Here is a 7,715-nt window from a genome sequence, read left to right as displayed (position 1 = left end):
TGAAGTGGAGGAAGATGTTCCTTCGCCACGCGAGCGCTTGCTGGTAGCGATGCGTTTCAGTTGCTTTCTACATGATTGATCGCGGTCCCTCATATTACTTAATGCAATGAATCATTAGTATTGTACAAGAAATCAAGTTAATCAGAAATTCTACCGAAAATTAAATAGCATAACGGCTATAATTCGACTAACATAAAACTTTAGACTTAACAAAGACTAAAGCCTCAATCTCTTGCATAAACTAATTAACAAATCCATTCTAGCCTACTTTATCGTGCACCAACTAAAGCAAATTTATGCTAACAATTGTTCCTAGTAAAATGCCATAAATAAACTTTATTACTGCCAAACCCCACACTTATCATTTCATAATCGAATTCACAACAAACATAGCAACTAATATAAATTAAATCTAGTTGAGGTCATATGGAAACAGTGTAATAAAGTAAAACTACCAAAACATACTAGCATGTCCTAAATAAAATAAATGCATAAAAGAAAAACCAAATTAAAAAAAATAAAAGCAAAAAGTGAAGAGACTTACTTGAAATTGCTGAGAAATGTAAGAAAAATCATAAAAATGGAAGAAAACAGCACCTTGGAGCTTAAAAAGAGGGAGGTAGGAAAATTTTGAAAACTCCCCTTTTTATAATCATGGAGGTCAAGACAAAGTAGGCAAGGGTCAAGCACGCCAAGACTCGGGTCGAACCGTGAAAGCTCCATTATGGCAACATTCTGTCATAGGTGAGGGCATGGCCGTGCTGATCAGCATGACCTGGTGTTGCTAACCGTGGTGCCTTCATAGGTCGTGGTGAACGGTTGAATTCCTAAATTCCATATATGTTTCCTCATCACGGGCTTGACTCCGGCTGTGCTGATGAGCATGGCCTGGTGTTGCAGCCTGTGATGGCCATAAAAACCATGGTGAAAGGGTGGATTCCGGGCTTTCCTTCGCCATCTCGAGTCGCCAAACTCCCTACCTGCATTTGACACATATACACACACATTTAGGCCGTAGATCAAGTAAATAAATCAAGCGGGGAAGTCCGTCTTCACTAGTTACCAAAATTTCGACTTAAATTAGTCAAACCCTAGATTCATAAAACTATATTTAATTATTAAGTAAGTGTTCTAACTACCATCAAGCATGCAAACGACTAACAAAATGAAAATGTTAATAAAAGCAAAAAATTAAAATTTTGGGGTGCCTCCCAAAAAGCTCTTCTTTTTTGTTGAGTCACTTAGCTGGACTCTGCAGCAGCATCCCTGCCCCGTTGGCAAATTGAGAAGGTGGGCGCATTGTAAGCTGGGGACTAAGACATATAACCACAAGGAGGCGGTCTAATGGGTGTAGTAGATGGCCAAGGAGGTGCTCTTCATACCGAGTTGGGATGTCCAGTCATCCACTCTAAATCCTGTCTAGATGACTTGTCATAAACAAACTTGCAACTACTCTTCTTGGGTGTATTATAGCATGAAGTTTCAAATTGATACAAGTTATTTTCTTTAAAGAGTGACACACATCAACAGGCAAAGAAGCACGCAGAGCAGAATCTATTAGTATATCTTATGGTGGTTTATCACATGCAAAACCAATCCTGTTAATAGCGCAAATGGCGTGAACATGATTGGCGGGAGGACTCTTGAATGGGGGTAAACTGATAGTAAGATAGTCATCCTCTACATTAAGCTCTAGCTTTCCCTCAAATACCTCTATTTTGGCTCTAGCCGTGGTAAGGAAAGGTCTCCCTAAAATCAGACGCACACCATGCTCATTATCTATATCCATAATCACAAAGTCTACAGGAAATATGAATTTATCTACCTTGACTAGCACATTTTCTACAATCCCCTTAGGAAGCTTAACAGAATGATCAGCTAATTGAATGCATATCCTAGTGGGTTTTGCTTCCCCTAAACCTAGCTTATTAAACATACTTGTGGGCATTACATTTATGCTAGCGCCTAAATAAGCTAATGCATCATCAACACACAAGTTACCCAAAGTGCAAGGAATAGTAGAACTCCCTGGGTCATGACGTTTCTCTGGTAACTTGCTCTGAAACACTGCTGAGCACTCTTCATTGAGCTTTACGAATGCTACCTCTTCCAGCTTGCTTTTGTTGCTAATTATGTCCTTTAAGAATTTGGCATACTTCGGCATTTGCTTTAATACATCAACAAAAGGCAAGTTAATATGCAGTTGTCTAAAAATATCCAAAAGCTTACTGAACTGCTCTTATGCTTCTACTTGCTTCAGTCTAGCAGGATAAGGAATCTTGGGTTGATACTCCCTGAGTGGGATTGGTTGCAACTTTTGCCTCTCAGGTTCCTTAACCTTACTGCTTGCCTCAATCTGCACATCAATAGTGGCATCATAAAAAACAGGATTAGAAGGAGCTGAAACTAACTTACCTGAATGCAAAGTGATGGCGTTCACGTGCTCCCTCGGGTTAGACTCAGTGGTGCTGAGGAGCACTCCTTGTTGCCTTTAGGACAACATCTTAGAAATCTGTCCAATCTAGTTTTCCAAGTTCTGAATGGATGCTTGCTGATTTCTAAAAGCACTGTCGGTCTGCTAGAACCTTGTCTCAGTTGACGTGACAAACTTTATCATCAGCTCTTCCAAGTTAGATTTCTTCTCGGCTGGTGGAGCAAGCTCTGATGGTCCAGCTTGCTGCTGCTGCTATGGTGGCTGCTGATGCAGTCTCTGAAAGCCCGGTGGACCCTGGGCATTATTGTTGCGCCAACCAAAATTAGGGTGATTTCTCCACCCAGGACTGTATGTGTTGCTATAAGGGTTGTTCTACTGTCCGGGTGCATTCCGCATGTAATTAACTTGTTCATGGTCAGTAGAAACAGTAGATGAAGTAGAGGAACTAGTAAACATACCTCCCGCATTATAGTTTGCACCGTAATGTGAGCCACTATAAAACTCGCAGCTTATTTGGACTGCTTGAACCGGCATCAGAAGCTGGTCTATTTTCTTGGTCAGAAGCTCCACTTGAGCTGCCAAGGCTGTTGTGGAGTCTAACTGGTTGACCATTCCTTGTTTGACTAGACGACTCCTAAAGGATTGCCACTGGTAGGTGTTCATTGCCATCTCCTCTATCAGGTTCTATGCTTGCTTTGGCGTCTTGCTGTTCAAAGCTCCACCTGCTGCAGCGTCCACCATTTGCCTCGTAGGAAGGTTCAAACCGCTGTAAGAGGTCTGAACCTGCATCCATGTTAGTAGACCGTGGTGTGGACAATATCTCAACAAGTCCTTGTACCTCTCTCAAGCGTCGTACATGCTCTCGTCATCCATCTGCACAAAAGAAGAAATGTCATTTCTCAATTTTAGCAGTTTTAGTTGGAGGAAAGTATTTGTAAAGAAATTTTTCAGCCAAAGATTTCCAAGTTGTAATAGTGTGCGGATGAAGAGACTACAGTCATCTCTTTGCTCTATCCCTTAAGAAAATGGAAATAATCTCAGCCATATGACATCATCGGTAGTTCCATTTATCTTGAAAGTGTTGCATATCTCCAAAAAGTTGGCTATATGGGCATTGGGATCCTCGCTTGGTAGCCCCCCAAACTGTACACTTTGTTGTACCATCTGGATCACATTTGGCTTTATATCAAAATTGTTAGTTGCCACCACCGGTCTGAGTATACTTGTTTGTGTCCCATCCAATGATGGTCTAGCAAACTCGTACATCGTTCTGTTAGCGTCCGCCGCGGCATTTCCATTGTGATTCTCCATCCCTTCTGGTCTATCAACAGGTACCTTAACCTCAATCTCCTCCTCTTCTAATTGCAAATGCTTCCTTAAAAGTTTGAGGGATCGTTCTGGATCAGACAGAGGCTCTATAAGATTAGAGTTTAAACTCCTAGTCATAAACTACCTACGAATGGAATGTAGCGACCGAAGAACAAAAGTAGTTAAAAAAATGAAAGAATAAAATAAAGCAAAATAAAGATAGAAAAATAAATATGGCTAAATTAACAAAAACACAAGTTCACTCTAGTTCACACAACAAAATTTTTTTTCCTCGGCAACGGCGCCAAAAACTTTATAGGCTTTTTATGTAGCTACAATCTAAGGCAGTGAACCTATCGATGCAGACTAGCACAAATGGTGAGTATCAAGGTTGTATTCTCGGGATTAGGGTGATCCTAGACCTACTGTAGCGTCTTATGTTACCTAACCTAAACAAATCAATGAAGTGTTATGCTATGATTAAATATGAACAAACAATTAACTAAAGGTCAAATAATCTGAAAGGATTTAGGAAAACTCTCGAAGGAAAAAGCAAACCCTAGGGGACTTAAGTTAATTGGATTTTAGTGAAGATAGAGATTAAATTGATTATCAATTGCAATTACCTGTGGACGAAGTCTTAACTGAACTCGGTCTTCCTCTCGAGATAACTGAATTCCTAAACCTAATAATATAAAGTTAGAATCTCTTCCTAACAATCGATTATTCGATTAGCATTAAGGTTTAACCTGCCTCTATTAAGCTTTGTTAATTCTTAATCTGACTAGTCAATTACCCTTATCTCTAAGTGATTATTAACCAGTTCTTGCTATTCCAATTTCCAATTACTAAACGAATTTCTTAATTACATAAAGCAATCTAAACACCACAATTCACAACGTCTCATGAATAAAGTGATTTCTCATTAATAATGAAAGCAAGAAGAATCAAGAATTGAGAATCAAATCTCATAACATTAAAATCAATCCAACAACATAGGAACCCTAATTGGGTTTGACAATTTAGCTACTCATACTAATAAGTATCACAAAATAAAGAATAGATTCAGAAAAGTAAATTAAAGGCATGTACACCCTTCTTCTTCAAGTTGGATGAGAAACCCTAAATTTCCAATTCAGAATAGCAAACCCTAATTTGCCTCTTGAATGCTCCCCAAATCTTTTCTTAATCTTCAATTTGATGTTAAAACAAGTGTAATCCTTCCTTCAATTGGTGAAATGATCTTCCAAGGTCGAGAATGGAGGTATGGAAACAAATGGTTTAAGCTTGTATAATGGAAATCAAGTCAGAAAATCGAACCCTAATTCACTAAATCATTTTTGTCTATATGATCCCTTCAGCAAGGCCATGGTCAAGCCTGTGCTGATCAGCACGGGCGGAGTTCAAGCCGTGCTGGACCTATGCATTCAACGTCTGTTGATCTCTTCCAGGCCGTGTCCTAGCCGGTGCTGAGGCACCACAGGCTGTGGTGGCTACAAAAACCATGCCAAAATGGCACTCTTGGAGGGCAACTACGTGACAATTCAGCACGACCGGAGTCCAGGCCGTGCTCAACCTCAGAATGCTAGTCCTTGCTCAATTTGATGGATTCTGGTCCGTAATTGCGTGTATTTCCCTCGAATATTGATAATGTCCTTCGATAATGACCTGAAACGTGAAAGGAACCAAAAGACAAGTGATTCTAGCATAAAATGAGATAATTATGCACAAGAATGTAAACAATTGGGCATGTAAATATGTATAATATGATGCCTATCAAAGGTCCATTTTAGTAATTTTAAATCTAATATGGCCCAATTTATCTTGATTAAAGCATGGCATAGCCCATTAAGTCTATGTTAATTTTAGATTAATGCCAATTACCATCAATTAACCTAATGGCCTACAGTTTTCATGCCAGATCTAATATTTAAGGCCTACTGTCTATATGTCAATTTTAATTAGACAATCATGTAGCAGATATTTAGCATCCATCACAAATGAAGTAAAAATAAAGAGCAGAAAATAAATCTAGCTATTACAACCCATGTACAACTAAAAGATTTGGAAGAAAAACCCTAAAACTAAATTACAGTACATGAAATTTCCAAAATACATCAAAAACTCAAAAATCAGCATAATATTATGCGCAGCCAATCGACTCAGGGTGAAGAGCCAATCGACTCAACGCAAAGTCGAATCAACTCTAGGGCTTCGGGTGTCTTTCAACAGTTTTCTTCAATTTCTCGCACCCAAAACTGATTTTCACATGCATAGAGAGTAAAAATCTAGTTAGAATATGTGAAATTAATAAAAATGGAAACATAATCTAATTATATCTACTATTATCCAATCAAATTCAAAATCTAATCAAATCAAGTTCAAAACCGTAAGTATTCTTATTATCAAATTCAAAGCCTAATAAAATCAGTATGTTCAATAGAAAGGAATTCTAATCTAGTCATATGAATTACATGAAACAAACATTAAAAGAACATTCCTAATATGTTTATATAAATAAAATAATATATAGAAGCAATAGGAGAAGATATGTTGATCATGTGGATGTAAGAGAACTCTCAGGTTGTCACTATTAGTTGTCGTTTTACGAGTCTCAGGAGATGAGGAAGCTGTTGAATCAAAGAGGGGTGGGAATCCGGTTCTACTTTTTTCTTATTAGGATTTCAGAAAAGTTCCTGTCGTTGTTCAATGGGTTTCCTAATTTGGAAGCTCTTTCTTAATGGCTTGCTAAGGATTTCTATATAGATCGATGTAGCTAGAAACTTTTGAAAATTTTTGCTCTAGTAATTATTCAGTGTTGCTATACTCATCTCTGCTAACCCTAGACCTAGGGTGCATCCATCTATTTATAGCAGTAGGGTTAGGAAACCCTAGAAAATATTGATAATTATTCAATTATTAAAAAATAGACTATAATTATTCCTCCCCTTTATCAGATTAATATCAAATAAAAAGGAATTTAATATTTTATTTTTAAATAATTATCATAAAAAACTTTTAAAATCCTAATATTTATCATAAATACCTTCTAAAGACTTATTTTTACCAATTTTTAGCGTTTTAGGTCGAAAATATACATAAAACAACCAATCAGATATGCACAGAGCCAACCGGATCTGCACATAGCCGATTGGCTCTAAGGAGTAAAAGTTTTGAAAATTTTGACATTTAGTCCCTTGTGAAAACTGTTGTTTTATCACTCAGGCTTTATTTTTTCTATCAATTGGTTCCAAATTGATTCTAGAAAAGCAACTTTAAGTCCAATTATTTCCATCCTTCTCTTAGATTTGCCCCTTCTCAATCTCCGAGACTCGAGAAACGCAGTAACTTTCATCATCGGATTTTTCGTAATTCCTTTGATATGTAGATCGAAAAATGGGTATTGGCAACTGCCCCGGTTTGTCAAAATTTATAAGCATGCATGCGTTTAAATAAATTAAGACAAATCATAGTATTAAGATACAACAAAAAGGATATCTTGATGAGCTATAGAAGCCACACTCTGCAAGCTCAAATTAAGAAAGAGAATTTGACTTGATGTGGGGACCATGCCCGCTTGAGTTTTGAGGACTTCACCTACTTGAATTTGGGAACCACGCTTATCAGTTTCGCGAATCATGCCCATTGATTTGGGAATCACGCCCGTTAATATAGGTACCAAGCTCTTCTTTTTGGGTATCATGCCTGTCGTTTTGGGGACTGCGCCCGTTGCTTTGGGTACCACACTTGTTAATTTTACTTTTACAGAGACTTCCCTTTGGCTGTATCCCATTTCAGGAGATCATTTACCACTTCGGGTCAATTTTGATAATTTTCCACTTTCGAGTGTCTTTGGTTAGAAATTCCGCCAAGGGGTGCAATTTGACTCATTTGACGTCCTTTGGAAGCTAAGTTGGTATTCAGCCAGCTTAGGAACTAAAATGTAATTTTGATGGGTCAGGGACCAAACTTG

General features: G+C 38.0%; 1 non-coding gene across 1 annotated transcript; it reads left to right on the top strand.

Annotated features, from left to right (window-relative positions):
- Positions 1 to 3,233: 3,233 nt before the first annotated feature.
- LOC112534040 lies at positions 3,234 to 3,340 on the top strand. The gene has a single exon (XR_003078364.2). It is a non-coding gene; the product is annotated as a small nucleolar RNA R71 (small nucleolar RNA).
- Positions 3,341 to 7,715: the final 4,375 nt, after the last annotated feature.

Source organism: Ricinus communis, chromosome 2, assembly GCF_019578655.1.
Source record: "Ricinus communis isolate WT05 ecotype wild-type chromosome 2, ASM1957865v1, whole genome shotgun sequence".
NCBI lineage: Eukaryota > Viridiplantae > Streptophyta > Magnoliopsida > Malpighiales > Euphorbiaceae > Ricinus > Ricinus communis.
Note: the sequence above shows the minus strand (reverse complement) of the source record. Positions and strands in the feature narration are given on the sequence as shown.